This window comes from Pelobates fuscus, chromosome 7 (genome assembly GCF_036172605.1).
Source record: "Pelobates fuscus isolate aPelFus1 chromosome 7, aPelFus1.pri, whole genome shotgun sequence".
Lineage (NCBI taxonomy): Eukaryota > Metazoa > Chordata > Amphibia > Anura > Pelobatidae > Pelobates > Pelobates fuscus.
In genome coordinates, this window is record NC_086323.1 from 97,207,713 (window position 1) to 97,227,006 (window position 19,294).

Below are 19,294 nucleotides of genomic sequence, written 5' to 3' on the forward strand. Positions count from 1 at the left end.
TATTAGGTTCGAAAAAATGGCTACATTCAAATTATTAAAATGTATGAAAGTAAGAGGAGAAGGCCACACACAGAGCAAAGGGGACAAGAGGTATATTTGTTCAGTAAAGAGGAAATGTAGTGAGTAGTGGAATTGTTGATGAGTTTGTAAACTAGTATCAGCAGTCTGAATTAGATCCTGAAGGCTACAGGAAGCATTAATTGCAGATTGAACGGTGGCAATGTGGGTATTTGGGAAACCAATGAGAAGTCTATTACATTGGTCAATTTAGAAAACGATGAGTGCATGACAAGTGCCTTTGTGCCATCTTACTTTAGATTGGGGCAAATGCGAGCAATATTTCTAAGGTGGAAGTTACTACTGGGTGACAGACTGCATGTAATGAGAAAATGTAAAACCCGAGTGACACCAAGAAAGTGAGGAGCTGGGGTAATAGGTGTTGCAAAGATTTTTTACAAAACGTGAAGACATCTAGTTAGAGATGGAAGTATTGAGGAAGTGCATTGGGCTGGTATACACAAGCCACTCTAGAAGCTTAGAAATGAAGGGGAGTAGTGACATTGAATGGTAGGTAGAAGGAGAAGGAGAGTCAAGAGATGGCTTTTTTAATATGGAATTGCTGGTTGCATGTTTCAGACAGCTTTATTACACCAATGATGGCTTAATGTCTTAATGAAATCTTTTACTGGTCGAAAACTTGGTGTCTTGATGTAATAGTATTTTGAAAACTGTTGCCAGTTGTGACAAAGTCTGGGGGACTGTGCACCTTTGCTTTGCCAACATAGACTGTTTGTTGAGTATTTACTGCCTATAGCAGCGGTAGGCAACCTTTTAGGAACACTGTGCCGAAATAAGATTGTGATGTCCTGTAGTGTGCCGGTCCTATTTTTTTAAATTGAGGTGTGTATGTTGCTGCATTCTGCTTGTTATTTATACTGCAGTTGCTTTGTGTCGTTGTGGTGTTTGTTTATGATACCTATGAATGTGGGCTGTGTATGTGGACTGCTTGTGGAATTGTGTGTGTGGAAATTAGACAAGTGCAATTTGTTTCATTCCAAATGCAATTTAGGCCTAATTTTGGAAATTGGGACATTCAGATGCTTCCGAATTTCCGAAGTGCCGAATTTCGGAATGCCGAAGTGCTTCCGATTTCTGAAAAGTGGCAAAACAGGAGAGGGTTGGGGTTAGGGGTAGGGTTAAGGGTTGGGGTAGGGCTAGTGGTTGGGGTATGGTTAGGGTTAGGGTTAGTGGTTGGAGTAGGATTAGGGGTATGGTAACCCTAACCCTACTCCTAACCCTAACCTTGCTCCTAACCCAACTCTACCCTTAACCCTACCATAACCCTAACCCTACCTCTAACCCTACTCCTATCTCTAATACCACCCTACCCCACTCCTAAATTAACCCAACCTCTACCCTTAACCCTACCCTTAACCCTACCCTAACCTTACCTCTAACTCTACCCCTAACCTAACCCTAACCCTACCTCTAACCCTACCCTACCTCTCACCCTAACCTAACCCTACCCCTAAACCATCCCTAACCCTAACCTAACCCTACCCCTATCCTTAACCCTATCCTTAACCCTACCCCTAACCCTACCCTAACAATACCCTAACCCTACCCTAACAATACCCTAACCCTACCTCTAACCCTAACCCTAACCCTAAACCAACCCTGCCCCTACCCTAACCCTACCCCTAACCTAACCCTTCCCTTCACCCTAACCCTAACTCTACACTTACCCGAAGTTCCGAAGTGTCGAAGTGCTGAACCGAACCGAATTGCCGAAGTCCCGAATTTCAGGATATTTTTTCCCATGCACATCCCTAATGCAAATGTCACATAGTGTGTTTGATGGTGTGTGTATGTGTGCTGTTTGGGGTATTGTATGAGAGAGCTTGCATGTGGGGTTGTGTGCATGTATGTGGATTGTTAGTGGTGTGCGGATTGTCTGTATGTTTGTGTGGGGGCTGTTCGTATTATTTGAATGAGGCGGGGGCTTATTACGCATTTCTGTGTATATCTAGCAATGTGGTTGGCTCCCCTGGGTTCCAGTGGGGACCAGGCTGGCCTGCTACAGGTTAAGGACAGGAGCTGCAACAGCAGCTGTGGGCTGCTCTACTACAGTGTGGATTCCCATACACAAGTGCTGGATTGAAGTGATCTGAGATCAGTTTCTCTGCAATGAATAGATTGAGGATTAGCAGACATCTGAAGTTTCACTGGGACTCCTGATAGGCCACACCCTGTTTGGCTCTAGCAGCCTTGAGTGCCGTGCAAAGACACCTTGATTGCCATGCACGGCACATATTTGCCATAGCTTGCCTATAACTGGCCTATAGTATTCCTATGGTATATTACAGAACAAGCTGTATTTCACTCAGAGGATAAACTAAGATTATAACAGTAGTAATACTTATTTAATGGTACAGATGTAAGGTCATATTAGGACATTTGCCTAAAAAGTGCAGATAAACGAATCTACACAGGATCCAAATTCAAACTGACCTTGTTAGATTTAATCAGACTAATGGGAATACTACAACGTTCTTTTGTAATTAGAAATTATGGAAAATTATGCATATTTATTTAAATCTAGATACAATGCAAACTTGAAATTTACAGAACAGGCTTTGCTAGTGTTTTGGTTACTTCTATGTTTTATAGTATAATGTATGCGTTACACGTAGAGTTTCAAAGTTACAAAGAATGCAGTCATTATTCACAGTTGGTTTGGTTATTTTGTATTTATTGTCTCACTCAAGTTGTGTCTTGACTTCACAGGATTAAAAGTCCAAATTTTGGTTTGTAGGAATTGCACCAATAGCGTCAAATTCCAGAGGTTCCAATTTGGTCTTCAAGCCCACATCTATTTTGACTCCAGATATATGCTGGCCAATAACTTCAGCTAGAGCCAAGTCACTGACTGCAGCCCCCTTGATACATGGACAAACAAACCAGTCATTACATATATCTACGTTGCTGTTTAACTGGAAAATACATTCCTCTCCTTGTAGTACGGGTCAGTGGGTTGGCTGCTCCCCAAAGCTGCACATTAATAAAACGCGGTTTTTATGAGCTTTTGCTAAAGGACGGTTACTTCTGATTAAATGTTTAGCGGTAAACTGGTCTTTTTCTTTCAATGGTGGTATTGCCTCCTGAGGTTCCTTGTGGTTTGCCTCAATACTGATTATAGTCCAGCTCTCCAGGGGGTTTTCGGTATTGTAATTAGCAGTGTTATTTCCAATTCATGATATATCAGGGTACTCCACAAAAGCCCCATCACAGTTTTTTTTTTTTTTTTGGACTTTGGGGAAATGCCACCAGTAATAGCCAGAGTGAACAGAACTGCATGGAACTGGTGATAATACAGTTCCAAACTTTCCCTTTGACAGATTATGGAATTGAGGCACCCCAGAGTCAGCCATTAAGCTGTCAAAACACTTGCCATTATGGGCAATTACCAAATAATCGAACCAGCCCTGATCATCAACCTTCCGCTTTTGTACAACAGGATCCTGATGGACGTGGCTGACCCACTTATTTCCTTCCAAGTAGACTCAAAAGACACACTGAGACTGTGACTGCATTCCTCTCGTTCCAACAAAACATTGCATGTTCTTGATGTGTGTTGGTTCAGTTCCGTTTTTTTGGAGACAATTTTTGCAAATCTCAGATCTCTCACTGTGAAAATTGAAGGAAAGATCAGGGACAGTGCAAAAAGTTGTAAATAGAGGGAGGGATAAGGAAATAGTGCAAAGTAAAGATATGTAAAGATACGTAAACATGACTAACATATAGTATATTTCCGTGTCACCTAAGATGACTTGGCTGGTGGGAGTCTTGCTAATCTTAGGTATCATTTGAACCTGCTAACCTTTTTTATGGTTTGTACAAGTGATTATTATAATTTATTCTATGTTATTTTCTACCTCATATTTATTTTACTAGTATGAGCTGTCCAGCACTCATTCTTATATTAAATGTACCTTCACATATTTATTAAACAATGATGTAGGGCAATCTCGTAGTACACTAAATATTTTATTGAGACTTTTTTTGCATTCGACCAGTTTTCTCAACTATGTTTTGACTAATGTTTGTAGATCTTATCAAGCCTACATAAAAGATTTTATCAAACAACCATAGTGTTCTAAACACACTAAGGAGTTGGGTGCCAGTAGTAATAATTTTGGATGTTCTCATTACCTGGCATTTATGAATACCAGCCCTAACCAAGGCATTGCATTAAAGTCACCAATAATTATTATCAATGTGTCCCTGTAACTTATAAAAATATATTAAGTCAGTGCTCGTGTCAAATGGAACACACATTAACCACAGTTTTTCCACTCAATGTATTCAGCTTCATGAATGCATATTAGCTCAGTATAGAAATACATTGGCATTTCTTCCCGACAAGCACTACACAGTGGTTTCCGTAAGTTGGTGAGCATTGCGCAACACGTTTACCAACTGCCATTGCCGGATACATATTTTGCAACTTTGGCTTTATGATACTGTGCCGGATAACTCTGTTTTCACTGGAGGAAGTCTGAGGCTTGCAGAAATATTATTAAAACAACAATCCAAAAAAAAAATTACTTGCTCAGATGCTTGTTGACATGAGTGCTGCTCAGTGTTTCAGAGTATTACGGGGAAAAAGATGCATGATCTTTGATGGTTCCAAATTTCTAAGAAAGACGTACTGAGGTGTATTTTTAAAGGGACACTCTAGGCACCAAAACCGCAACATCTTAATGCCGTGGTTTGGTTGTATGAATGCTGTCCATTTTCTCTGACAAAGTAAAATATTGTTGTTTCTAAAAAAAACAGCAAAGTTTACATTATGCGGAAAATCCAGCGGCTGGTTAACAGAGCAGCTTCCTCTTTCAGATCCTTCATTTTCTGAATGACTTCACTTCTGGCGTCATCACACGCAGCATGAAAAACACTGTGGATCACGGCAAAGACCGCACATGTGCGGTATGTTCACAATGCTTCTCTATGAGAAGCAGTGGACAGAACAAAGTATGTTAATGTTGATGATCTCAGAGTAGGCAAATCAAGCTGTAGAGGTAAGACTGTCTTAGAGATGGAAAATAGTTACGTTTAATTGTTCTCTTTTCAACAAATGGGTGGCCAATAATTTAAATCTACTAAGCAGCACATTGGACATTTAAAAAAAAAATATATTTATATCTAAACTTAGAATATTCCTTTAAGGGTGAGATCATAGCTAGCCAAACTGCTGGGTACCACCATGTGGTTGAACGTGACCATTCATTTATATCTAGCTACTTGATACAACTACCACTATTCATGTAAACTGTATGAACATGCCTGGACTCAGAAATAAAATATGCTGGTAATTGTGGCTGGTGTATCAAAATGACTATTAGGATCAAGAAATGCTTTAATATTCAATTTTTTTCCCCCAAAGCTCTCAGTACCAGCAGATGGGTGTGTGTCTTGCCTTTCAGAAATAACAAACCTCAAGAATTTAGAATATGGAAAAGCACGAACCATGAGTCCAGGATCTGAAAGTACTTGGGGCTAAATGAGTTAATTCAGGTCATTGAAAAGAAGAATTTATTAAATCAATGATGTAACAGACTGTAGGCTTCACTGCAGACTATAGCTTTCTTTATTTAACAGGATGACCATCACATGTTTTTGTAGCTTGTAAAATGTTCTATACTTAAATCAAAGGATATTTATAGCTTGTGGAACATGACTGATGTAAGTAGTACAATAAAGCATTTGAACAAAATAATGATATTTATTATAACATTGACTACTTTTAAAATAGATACAATCTATTATATTTTAAATTGCTAATATGGTCTCCTCTTTTAATTAATGCACATTCACACCAAACTTCATTAATTTCGCAAAATTATATAGAGTTTGTTTTTCAGAGACAGCATAGGTAAAAGCAAGGTCTCAGCACTGCACAATACGTTGGTAGCTTTTAAATAAACAACTTCTCAAACCCCGTCAAGAGACTTGAAATGTTAATGAAGATGTTGGGCCTCCCTTTGCCTACAATTCTTTTTTGGCCTCGAGGAGACACCTTAGATATAGTGCAACCAAGTCAGTTTGCAAGTTGAATCCTCTACAGACTCTACTTGATAATAACCTGTAACCTATGTACGCTATATATATGTACAGTATCTTACAAAAAAAAGTACACCCCTCACATTTTTGTAAATATTTTATTATATCTTGTCATGTGACAAGACTGAAGAAATGACACTCTGCTGCAATGTAAAGTGGTAAGTGAAAATTTGCCGTCCCTCAAAATAACTCCACACACAGCCATTAATGTCTAAACTGTTGGCAACAAAAGTGAGTACACCCCTAAGTGGAAATGTCCAAATTGGGCCCAATAAGCCATTTTCCATCCTCGGTGTCATGTGGCTCGTTAGTGTAACAAGGTCTCAGATGTGAATGGGGAGCAGGTGTGTTAAATTTAGTGATATCGCTCTCACACTCTCTCATACTGGTCACTGGAAGTTCAACATGGCACCTCATGGCAAAGAACTCTCTGAGGATCTAAAAAAAAAGAATTGTTGCTCTACATAAAGATGGCGTAGGCTATAAGAAGATTGCCAAGACCCTGAAACTGAGCTGCAGCATGGTTGGCAAGACCATACAGCAGTTTCACAGGACAGGTTCCACTCAGAACAGGCCTCGCCATGGTCGACCAAAGAAGTTGAGTGAAAATGAAAGGTACAAGCGCACACAAAATATATAATAAATGACACAAGCAATTTTTGCATTTTCTTGCTGTATGCGTTCAACTGCAATTTGCATCTCTCTCGTTTATTGCACCGACACATATTATATACTGTTTTTTAAAGGACATAAAGGGCTTTAATTTGATGTAATATATATATATATATATATATATATATATATATATATATATATATATATATATATATATATATATATATATAAATGCTTGTTTATTATTTAAAAAATACAGAAAAATGCACACAAAAAAAGAGAAATGTGTTTTTTGTTCAGTTTTTGCAATGATAATGTGTGCCTAATTAGTGCAGGTTAAAGAAAGTAATTAAAAATAAATTTATTTAGTTGTCCTGATTTATAGAATATATAATGTGTCTGGCATTTTAAGTTTTTTTGGGTAGTTACAGGTCACAAAGCACAAGGAGTAAAATAAACTTTTAATGTGGAGCGATTTTAGAATTTGGTATGTTTGTCTTGTAAGCTTAATAGCCATAAAAGAAAACAAAATTGCCACACAAAAGTATATATTTATATAAAGTAGACATCACAAGCTATTGTCCTAAGGTTGTTTTGACACTTTCTAAGTAGCCATTTCACTGCCAATCTCTGCTAAATATTGGAGTAAAATTTAGTTTTTTGGAGTTTTTGGCACACAATTTTGTAAAGTTGGTGTGTGCTATTCCTGTACAAAGTTTTATTTTGTGTTCAGTTACTTCTGCTGAGTACAACGATACCCCCATTGTATGTCTTTGGCACTATTTCGTGAAGCTACAGTGCCATATAGGAGACCTGTCCGTTTCAACATTTACAGTAGAATTTTTAAAGGCGGATTTAATGGGCCTATGCTTCAATTTGGGGTATTATAGCAGTTTGACTGTTCAAAAAAAAAACCACAAAGGCCTACCATTTATAAAAGTAGCCACTCCAGGGTATCTCATATGGTGCATATTGTGCCTTAACATGCCCCCATTTTATCACCAATATATGCGAAAGTATGTAGTAAAAAAAATTGGGGGCATTTTTTACATACGGATTACATTTTTGCTGTGCATTTTGTACATTTCATATGTGCCACTAAGTTCAAACCCCCCAAATTATGCTCAGCTAAGTCTTCTGAGTAAAACAATATGCCCAATGTATGACCTAGACACTATTTTGTGAAGTTACACTGCTGTAACAAGTTAAGGTTTTTAATGGAGGGTTTTGATGCGTTCGTGTCCCACTTTGGAGCACTTGAGCAGGCTACATATTACAACTACACCATAAAGGCATACCATTTCTTAAAGAACACATCCCAGGGTATTTCAAAAGGCATATTTTGAACCTTAGCGTGGGATAATTTTTCCGCTAGCTTGTACCAAGTGTAATGGTAATAAGCGTTTTTTTGCCTTTTTGACACACAAAGTAAATTTGCACAGTATATTTTGCTAATCGTATGTGTGCTACGACTGTATAATACTTCATATGTTGCTCAGCTATGTCAGCTGAGTACAGAAATACCCCTGTATGTACCTTTGCCTGGTATATGTGGACATCGGAGGGGCACATTTGGGACACAGCCATTCCAGTTTTTTCCAAACTTTGAATTTTTACGCTGTGTTCATGTCCCATTTTAGAGTATTTTACAAGGCTATATAATCCAATTACACCATAAAGGCATACCATTTCTTAAAGAAGACATCCCAGGGTAATTCAAAAGGCATATTTTGAACCTTAGCATGGGATAATTTTTCCGCTAGCTTGTAGAAAGTGTAGTGGTAATAAGCATCTTTTCTGCCTTTTTGACACACAAAGTGAGTTTGCGCAGTATATTTTGCAAACCTTATGTGTACTACGACTGTATACTACTTCATATGTTGCTCAGCTATGTCGACTGAGTACAGCAATACCCCTGTATGTACCTTTGCCAGGTATATGTGGACATTGAAGGGGCACATTTGAGACACAGCCATTCCAGTTTTTTCCAAACTTTGAATTTTTACGCTGTGTCCATGTCCCATTTTAGAGTATTTTACCAGGCTATATAATCCAATTACACCATAAGGTTTTTAAGTGTGAATTTTCATGGAGGGTTTTGATGCGTTCGTGTCTCACTTTGCAGCACTTGAGCAGGCTACATATTACAACTACACCATAAAGGTTTACCATTTCTTAAAGAAGACATCCCAGGGTAATTCAAAAGGCATATTTTCAACCTTAGCGTGGGATAATTTTTCCGCTAGCTTGTACCAAGTGTAGTGGTAATGAGCATTTTTAAATGTATTTTTTTACTTTGTAAAACTTTTTTTACCTTGTAAAACCCGTTTTCAAACTTTTTTTTACTTATTAAATGTTTTACACTAACTTAACTTTTTTTACACTTTTACATTTTTTTCTAAACTTTTCTTTTACCATTAACCCCTAACTAGCAGTAAGCAGCACTAACCGTAAATTCCCCATTTTCCCATAACTCCCACCCACCCCAGCTAGCAAAATATTTAATTATAAAATATTTAAATTAATTAATTAAATAAATTGAACCCCTGAGGGTTAAAAAAAAAAAAAAAGTTATTCCTCAGGGGTTAAAAAAATTATTCTGTGATCTGTATTTTGATCACTGTAGGCAGTGATCAACTGGCAGGGAAGGGGTTAATTTTTATTTAGACTGGGTAAAGGGGTGTGGTATTTTTTTTTTTTTACTTAAACGTTACTAAAACATTTAAAAATATATATTTTTTTAACCTTTTTAAAGCTTATTTTAAAACTTTTTTTAACGTTAACCTCTAGTTAGCCTAACACCAAATTCCCCAATTCACCACTAACTTCCACCCATCCCAGCTAGCTAAATATATAATTTTTTTATATTTAAATTAATTAATAAAATAAACTTAACCCCTGAGGGTTAAAAAAATAATAATTAACCCTCAGGGGTTAAAAATAAATAAATCAGATGACATTAAAATGTATACCCTGCCAATTGATCACTGTAGTCAGTGATCAATTGGCAGGGAAGGGGTTAATTTTATTAAAACAGGGGAAAGGGGGGGTGGGATTTAACTTACTTTTTTTTTTTACACAGGATGAAGAGGATCATCACTGATCCGTCTCCCTGCACTTCACACAGAACCCGGAAGTGCAGGGAGGCGGAAGGTAAGTACATTGAGCACATGTGCTCGCTCTGACATGCTGTCAGAGCGAGCACCGGTGCTGGGGCAGCCCGATCGGGTGCTCTCGGTCTGCCTCTAATACAGAGGCAGACCGGAGCACCGTTAACCCTGTGATCGCCGCAATCGCGGCGATCTGGGGTTAACTTTAGTAAATGACGGAAATTTTCCGTTAACGGTCCTTAACTGAAGGACAAGGTTGACGGAAAATTTCCATCCGCGGTCGGGAAGGGGTTAAGGGACACTCTAGTCACCAAAACAACTTGAGCATAATGAAGCAGTTTTGATGTATAGATCATGCCTCTGCAATCTCACTGCTCAATTTTCTGCCATTTAGCAGTTAAGCCACTTTGTTTATGCAGCCCTAGCCACCAGTGGCGTAGCTAGAGCTTTTGCCGCCCAGGGTTGCCCCTGAGTTTGTCGCCCCTATCTCGACCCACGTCATGTTCGGTGCAGTCGCCGACGTCTGTGGCTGCACCAGACATACCTCTTAAGTACTCACCGCCTCTAGCCCAACACAGTTTACAACCTTTTCAAACTTTTTTGAGATATACATCCAATGAATACATGCATGAAAAATTTATGCATGTCATTCATTGGGGGCATGTCTACTTAACAGTGATTTAGTGATTTTATGGGGGGTGGGTTTGCCCATTTGGGCAGCGTGTTCCTTTAAATAAGTATTGTTACTGAAGCGCTCTAGTATATTTAACTTTTTATTGGTGTGAAAAGGAACACAGGAGTGAAATGTAACTTATTGAATTTATTTTTTACACATTTTAAAAATATACACTTTTATTTTTGGGGAGAGTGTGTGTGGAGGGTGCAGGGACAGAGTGGGATCTGTGGAGGGAGGCGGACGGTGCAGGGGAGAAGGGATCTGTGCAGGGGAGGGAGAGGGACTAGCAGGGTGCTGGGAAGGCAGGGGGGAGGGGATCTGTACATGTGAAAGTGCAAGGGAGAGAGGGGGAGAGGGGATGTGTGCAGGGAGGTGGGCTGTCATGGAGGCAGGAGGAGAGGGGATGTGTGCAGGGGAGGCAGGGGGAGAGGGAACTGTCAGTGAGACAGGGGGAGACGGTATCTGTGTAGGGAGGGGATTGTCATGGAGGCAGGGAGAGAGGGGATGTGTGCAGGGGAGACAGGTGGAGAGGGGACTGTCAGTGAGACAGGGGGAGACGGAATTTGTGCAGGGAGGGGGCTGTTAGGGAGGCAGGGGGAGAGGGGATGTGTGCAGGGAGGGGGCTGGCAGGGGGAGACGGGATCTGTGCAGGGAGGGGGCTGTCTTGGAGGCAGGGGGAGAGGGGATGTGTGCAAGGGGGGGCAGAGGGAGAGGGGACTGTCAGTGAGACAGGGGGAGACGGGATCTGTGGAGGGAGGGGGGCTGGCAGGAAGGCAGGGGAGAGGGGATCTGTGCAGGGAGGGGGCTGGCAGGGGGAGACGGGATCTGTGCAGGGATGGGGCTGTCAGGGAGGCAGAGGGAAAGGGGATCTGTGCAGGGATGGGGCTGTCAGGGAGGCAGGGGGAGAGGGGATCTGTGCAGGGAGGCGGCTGTCAGGGAGGCAGTTGGATCTGTGCAGGGAAGGCAGGGGGAAGAGGGGATGTGTGCAGCCAGTGCAGGGGATGGAGGGGGGATGTGTGCAGGGGAGAGGGGACTGTCAGTGAGACGGGGGAGAGGGGGGCTGTGCAGTGATGAGGGGGGATAGAGCAGACTGGTTTATTTGCTAAATTTTAATTTAAAAAAAAAATGGTGAAATTTGGACAAATGTAGCTCATCTAAAAAAACAGCTAGTCTCTGCTAGGTCTAAGGACCACTCAGAACAGTGAGAAGTACCCTTGGTATCACACTACATGGCACCCACTACCTACACACAAGGTCATTTGTTCTCTGATGTCCCACTTTTGGAGAGAGATAGCACTATATGGCCTGCCCTTGGTGGGCTGGTCCGCTTGATTGACTGAACTGCCACCTTTCCTGGCTGGTCCACCATTTCAGGCAGGGCCAGTGATAACAATTCATGTAACTGGTCCGCCCACACAGCTGCATGAGACCGACGTTGGGGGCTATGCTTGTGGGTGTGAATAGAACTTCCTTGTCATACAGTGTGTGGATGGGGGCAGAGTGTGTTTGTAGAGTGGGCTGTTTGTAGTGCCTGTGCATATGTGTATGGATAGAGTATATTTTCTGTTATATTTCTCTCTCTTTCTCTATCTCTCTCTCTATATACCGTATATATTTCTAACATGCTAATGAAGTATAACATTGCACAGCAGTAACAGCTAATAAAGTACTAATAACATTGATCATTATTAAATAACTGCATGCTTATTGTGTTTGTTTTCAATTTGGGATCAAACAGAATCATGTTGCCAGTTTATATCCAAGAGATGTGTAAAAATGCATTTAATTACTGCAGCAATATTAATTGCCTAATTATATATTAATGACTACACAATGGACATCATTGCCTTCTATTAAGGAGCTTGGTTCCCATATAGACATACAATGAGCTTTCAGTTGAAAGATCCCTTGTGTCATTTAGTTCGTATTTCTACAGCATGTTCTGCCAAACATTTCCTAACATCTGTCATCTCATATTGATCATACCATTTGTTAACATCCTAGAATATATAAAGTCCCTTACAATTTTCCTTGAACATCCTGGTGCAGACTTTCAAGAGAACCCTGACTGGTCGAATATATATATATATATACAAAACAATGTGGTCTTGAATTAATACATGTAAACTATATCTTAATGGAGGTTTCAACACATTTCTCTTTGATTTCACTAGGGTTAGGAAAAGAGCAGTTAAGACATATTTAAAAACAAATCAATGAATCATTCATTATGGAGGGGTAGAAAAAGCCTCTTAAGAACCTTTTTTTTAAAAAAGGCAAACTGGATTTGTAAATTTTTTTCTCGTTTTCTCTATCCCCCAGTGACAAAAATAAAATTAATAATAAATTTGAGCTTCATTAAAGAACACACTGGCAGCTCACGATCTATGGCACATGGCTTGGTTTCTGACACAAGAAAAATGACACCTGTGTTGGCAGAGCTGGGAGAGAGCTGAGAATTGGCATTTGATACCTACGGTTTAAGTTTGGAGTCAGTAACCTTGGCCCATGGGACAGATGTGGGAAGATTAAAAAAAGAGACTTTATTTGTGCAAAAGCTCAGCAAAAAGCACTTAGTGTATGAAACAGATATATATGAGAATATGTGCCTTGGGTGTTATATATATTTAAAAAAAACAAAAACTTTTAAAGTAGCGGTCCAAAAAATGTTGCTAACACATGCAACGACTTGTTATCCAGTGGGCACTGCTGGCATCTCCTTAAGCTCATCAGCGATCATGGTATTTCAAGACAATTCCCTGAGGCAGTGGCTGGCAACGTGAGCGCTGATAGAACTGGGATATGATGTCATAACCCATCCCTTTCACACGGCGGCATGAAACAGCATTATCACTTTCAGGACTGTAATTTCAATGCTGCTTGTAAAGAGAGGTAGGGGTAGAAAAATATTAATATTCTTAGAAACTGTCTGGGTACTCACTGAGGCACTTGCCCTGGTGCCCCCTCCCCCCACTGCCCCCATCCTCACGGATCCACTATTGTACACATCTCACATACGACAATGGTCACAGAAATTTAAAAGTAAACTAAGGCCCAAATTCAATATTCTTGGCTAATTATGGCAGCATTTCATATGGGTAGCTCCGCCCTCAGGACCAGAACAGGACAGGAAATAGAATTCAAATGACACCATGTGTATAAAGGGTCCCTCCTCCCTTCCCACACCAGTCATTTTTCTGTCATCAGACAGACAGGAATTTCCTATTTTTTTTATTAAAAAAATTATTTTTTGGCCACCTTTCCATGTGCACCATGGGTCTCCCAGACAAAGTTTAGCCTCTCTTAGTCTGAAGATCTCAGTAAACAGCCTGTTTTGAGAATAGAACTAACTAGAATAGGTTAAAATTTAGATATTTGAACTACTACAGGGGAATCTTATCCAATTCATTCAAGCTATTTTGTGAAAATTCTACAACCCAAGAAGATTAACATATAAGGAACATTCAATTCACAGGACATAAAAAGTGTAAGACAATTTCCTCAGTTTCAAGCTCAGAGTCAGAATACAGAGCTGAATTATCTGAAAAAGAGGAGGAAGAAATAGGAATGTAGACTCCAAAATTGTGGACAACTTGATATTCCTAATTAAGGACACATTGAAAATCCAAGAAGAAAAATCTAAAGTCCTGGAATCGGACAGAGTTTTTGAGGACCTGAATCCTTCAAGGCCTACACTTCCAGTCCATATATCTATCAAGAATATAATAATGGAAGTATGGCAAAAAACAGAAAAGAAGGTTACTTTAAAAAATAAGGCTTTTAAAATGTATCCAGTTTCTGCTGAAAACTCTAAAAGCTGGAATTCAATACCAACAATTGATGCAGTATTTATCCACAGGTCCAAACGTAATACTCTACCTATAGACTTCCTAGTTTATCTTTGGGAACCAATGCAGAAAAGAATATATGTGGATTTAAACAAAGCGTATTTAGCATTAGGATCAGCTCTTCGTCCTTCTATTGCTTTAACTACATTTCTAGATCCCTCAAGGTCTGGATTGAAAATAGATGATATTTCTAGTGGGGTGGAAAGCCTCCTGGAAAGCCTTAAAGATTTCAGACTTGCTGCAGATTTTGTTTCAGAAGCTTCTTTAGACATCACAAAAATGATAGCAAGAAGTATGGCTTTGTCAGTGGCATCTAGAAGGGCTCTGTGGCTCCATGCCTGGGGAGCAGATTATGCATCAAAGTCATCCTTGTGTTCTCTTCCTTTTCAAGGAGAATTACTCTTCGGTCAGGTTTTAGACAAAGTCATCCATAAAGCAGCGGATAACAAGAAAGCTTTTCTAACACAAGAAAAAAGACGACCTAACTAAACTTCATCAAAAGAGAGATGTTATAAAGATTGGTCATTTCATGAGAATATAACATAAAGACCAGGATAGGAATATAATAGATATTTACCCCAACTGGACCAAGACTATTTCAGACAACTGGGCATTGTCTATCATAAAAGAAGGTTACAAACGGGGATTTACAAAATTCCCCACTTCAAATATTTTCAAAGCATCAAAAATATAGACTCCTACAAAATAGCAAGCATAGGTTCAGATTCTATCAAAACTTTTAGACCAAAGGGTTATAAAAGAAGTTCCTTCAAGCGAGAGATTCTTAGGAAGATACTCAAGAGTATTCCTGGCTCCAAAACCAAAGAACAAATGGAGACTCATTATAGATCTCAAGGACATAAATCTGGAACTCAAGAATTTATCTTTCAAAATGGAATCAATATTTTCCATTTTTCCTTTGATAAAACAAGAAGATTTGCTCACCATGATATACCTAAGGGATGTATATTATTAGATTCTAGTTCATCCACAACACTTCAAGTCCCTGAGATTCTTCATATTAGGCAAACATCTCTAGTTCAGAGATCTCTGCTTTGGTCTAAGCTTAGATCCCAGAACATTTTCAAAAGTTCTGCTGACTCTCATTGCCTACCTAAGAACCCAATGTCTGAGAATTTATCACTGACATCCTGATAATAGCAGCATCCTTCAACATGGCTGGAACACACATAAAAATGGCCCTGCAATGTCTGAAAGACCATGAATGGTTTGTAAACATGGAGAAGAGTTCCCTGTACCCATCTCACCAGATCATTTATCTGGGATCCGAGATGGATACCATGAAAGCCTTGGTGAAAATTTCTTCAGACAGAAGTTCTCGAATTCAGGAGAAAATTCGGAAGTTTCTGATGAAGCGTTCAACATCAGAGATTATATGAGTCTCCTAGGGTCTCTCACTTCCACCATAGGTCTGGTGAAATGGGCTCTGTGGAATTCAAGACCTATCCAAATACATTTTCTTTCCCAGTACAAAACACTCCAGAACAATGGTAACTAAGAAATTTTGATCCCACAAAAAAAGACTCATCTAAAGTGGTGGCTATCAGGGCCAGATTAAGAGCCCAGTGGGCCTGGTGCTGACAATTATGACGGGCCTAATTACAGAATCATATCGACCAAAAACAGTAAAACACTCCCAAGCGTCATGTATCTGATGGAGATGGTGCTGGAGAGAAAGAAAAAAGCAGCTATAAGAAAACACATACCCTAGGCTAATCTCTCTCTAATTTATGTTTTCATCTTTCAAGTAAATCCATAACCCCTAACAACAGTGTCCAGTCAAGCAGGAAGTCAATGGGCAGGCTAAAAGGGTGTGCCACTGACGCAAATCACGTAACCTGCCAAAAGAGGCGAACATGCCCAAAAAGAGGACATGTCTGCACAAAGAATTAGAAGGCCAGCCTGGCATGAATGCATGTCAGGCTGCCTGCCAATCATGCAGCTGGCCAACTAAGGGCATACTATGCAGACAGCACCCTGAGCTTGGCATAAATGCATCTAATAATGCGCTCGCTCAACGCTTTCTAAGGACTGTCCCCTAGCACTCGCTGGTCCACTTGTCTCCTTACCTTCTTACTAGCAGGCAGAAGCTCCTTGTATATAGTCTGGGACAGATAAAAGGTGTATGTAGTGAGTGTAGAAGAAAGGGAACATGCCACAGTGTTAGAGAGACCAAAGTCAGCATTACCTTAAAGGATCACTATAGGGTCAGGAACACAAACATGAATTCATGACCCTATAGTGTTAACACCACCATCTAGCCCCCCTGGGCCCATCATGCCTCCATAAATATAGCAAAATCTTACTATATTCAAGCCTGAAGCTGTAACTCTGCATGCTGTTTGCCTCAGAAAAAAGCAGTCTGCTGACATCATTAGAAGTGGTGGCCTGATCCAATCACAGTGCTTCCCTATAGGATTGGCTGAGACTGACAAAGAGACAGGTCAGAGCCAGCATGATTCAAACACAGCCCTGGCCAATCAGCATCTCCTTAGAGAGATGAATTGAATTAATGAATCTCCATGAGGAAAGTTCAGTGTCTGCATGCAGAGGGAGGAGACACTGAATGTTTGGATGCATTTTAGGCAGCCATGACCCAGGAAGGATCTCAGTGTATGTCTCCTTGCAGCCTTTCCCCCCATTCCTTACTTCCCTGAGCTGTAGGCTGTCTCTACAGGGTGGGTGTTGCTGTCTGGACTCTCTGTAGCTGCACCCCTGCAGATCAGTGAGTAGAGATAGGCAGGGAGGGATATGCTGGAGCTTCCTATCCCTGCCTGTCTCCACATACAGTGACCCCTACTGGCCAATGCTGGTATTGCAGAGTAATCTCTTGTATATACTGAGAAAAATACCAGCATTTGTATTGCCAGTATCACTGCAATATTGGCACCAGCCAGGCAGCCTCAAATACTGGCTGTTCCAATAAAATAAAAGAAAGGTGGAATCCCTAAGAGGGGTGTGTGTGTGTGTGTGTGTGTGTGTGTGTGTGTGTGTGTGTGTGTGTGTGTGTGTGTGTGTGTGTGTGTGTGTGTGTGTGTGTGTGTGTGTGTGTGTGTGTGTGTGTGTGTGTGTGTGTGTGTGTGTGTGTGTGTGTGTGTGTGTGTGTGTGTGTGTGTGTGTGTGTGTGTGTGTGTGTGTGTGTGTGTGTGTGTGTGTGTGTGTGTGTGAAAAAAAATGTAAAAAATATATTTATTATATATAATATATATATATATTTTTTTTTTTAATCAATGGGCCTATTCCATGGTCCTGGGCCTGGAGCTGCAGCTCCATCAGCCCCTATGTTAATCCGGCCCTGGTGGCTATCCCTTCACAATCTCCAGAGATGGTTTCCTATAGAAGATCCAAATTGGCTCATGATTACAACATTGCCAGCCTCAAATGTTGGAGAGCCCACTTCAACTTGACCTGTACTCAAGGGATCTGGTCTGAACAGGTAAAGGAAACTTCATTCCAATCTAAGAGAGTTAATAACCCTCTTAGATTGGAAAGTTTTTTTTAGATCTGAAAGTTTTTCTTCCTCTACATCACAAATGGGTGTGGATGCATACAGATAGCAGGGCAGTTGCATTGTATGTCAATCATCAGGGGGCACCAGGTGCAGGTATCTTCTTTTGGCGATGAATACCCTTATGATTCTGGCTCAGAAACACCTCTTAGCTCTGTACCTCCCAGGAGTAGACAACACCATAGCTGACTATCTGAGCAGGAAAGCCATTCAACCAGGGGAATGGAGTTTACACCCAGAGGCATTAAAAGAAGGTGGGGTATACCCCAAATCGACCTCAAGGCGAACAGGAAAAATACTCAATTTTACTTTCTAACACCAGACCCTCTTTCAGCAGATCAAGATGCTCTGTCCAAACCATGTAATTTCCATCTGGGTTATGTGTTCCCTCCCCTACCTATCATACCTCACCTATTGAAGAAAATTGGCAAAAAAATTGAAAAATATCATAATCCATAATCCTAATATGGCCCAGAAGACCTTGGTATCCTGTCCTACTCAAGATGGCCATATTTCCTGGGCTTGGAAACTACCTCTCAGGACAGATCCTCTACTCCTTTTGAAAGATTATTAATGGCAGCATCATGTTCCCTCCCTAAGTTATTAGCTTGATAATTGATTGGTGTGTGAAGGGAGGAGGGACCCTTTATACACTTGGTCTCATTTACATTCTATTTCTTGTCCTGTTCTGATCCTGAGGGCAGAGCTACGTACCCATAAGTGATGCCGCCATGAATAATAGCCACCAAAAGAAAATGATGGTAAGTATGTTTTACATTTTCCTTATTTTGGGGGGATAAACTTTTAAATAATTATTTTTAAAATATTAAAATATAAAAAAACATATATCAATATGTTAAAAAATATCAAAATATTCTTCAAAATATTATATCATTTTAAAAGTTTATCCACAAAAACATAGAAACATAGAATGTGACGTCAGATAAGAACCTTTTGGCCTATCTAGGCTGCCCAATTTTCTAAATACTTTAGTTAGTCCGTAGCCTTATCATACATCTAGGATAGCCTTAGGTCTATTCCGCGCATGCTTTAACTCCCTCATTGTGTTAATCTCAACCACTTCAGCTGAAAGGCTATTCCATGCTTTCACTATCCTCTCTGTAAAGTAATACTTTTTTTAAACCTTTGCTCCTCTAATTTAAGACTGTGTCCTCTTGTGGTAGTTTTTCTTCTTTTAAATATAGTCTCAACCTTTACTGTATTGATTCCCTTTATGTATTATTTTTTTCTATCATATACCCCCTGTCTTGTCCTTCTATATCAAATATTCTATACTATGCCTTTGTCCACATTAAATGTCAGTTGCCACAACTCTGACCATTTTTCTAGTTTACCTAAATCATTAGCCATTTGGCTTATCCCTCCTGGAAAA

The 19,294-nt window shown here is 40.1% G+C and overlaps 1 pseudogene; it reads right to left on the minus strand.

Moving 5' to 3' along the window:
- Window positions 1–2,789: 2,789 nt before the first annotated feature.
- Window positions 2,790–4,908, minus strand: LOC134569181 (uncharacterized; annotated as a pseudogene).
- Window positions 4,909–19,294: the final 14,386 nt, after the last annotated feature.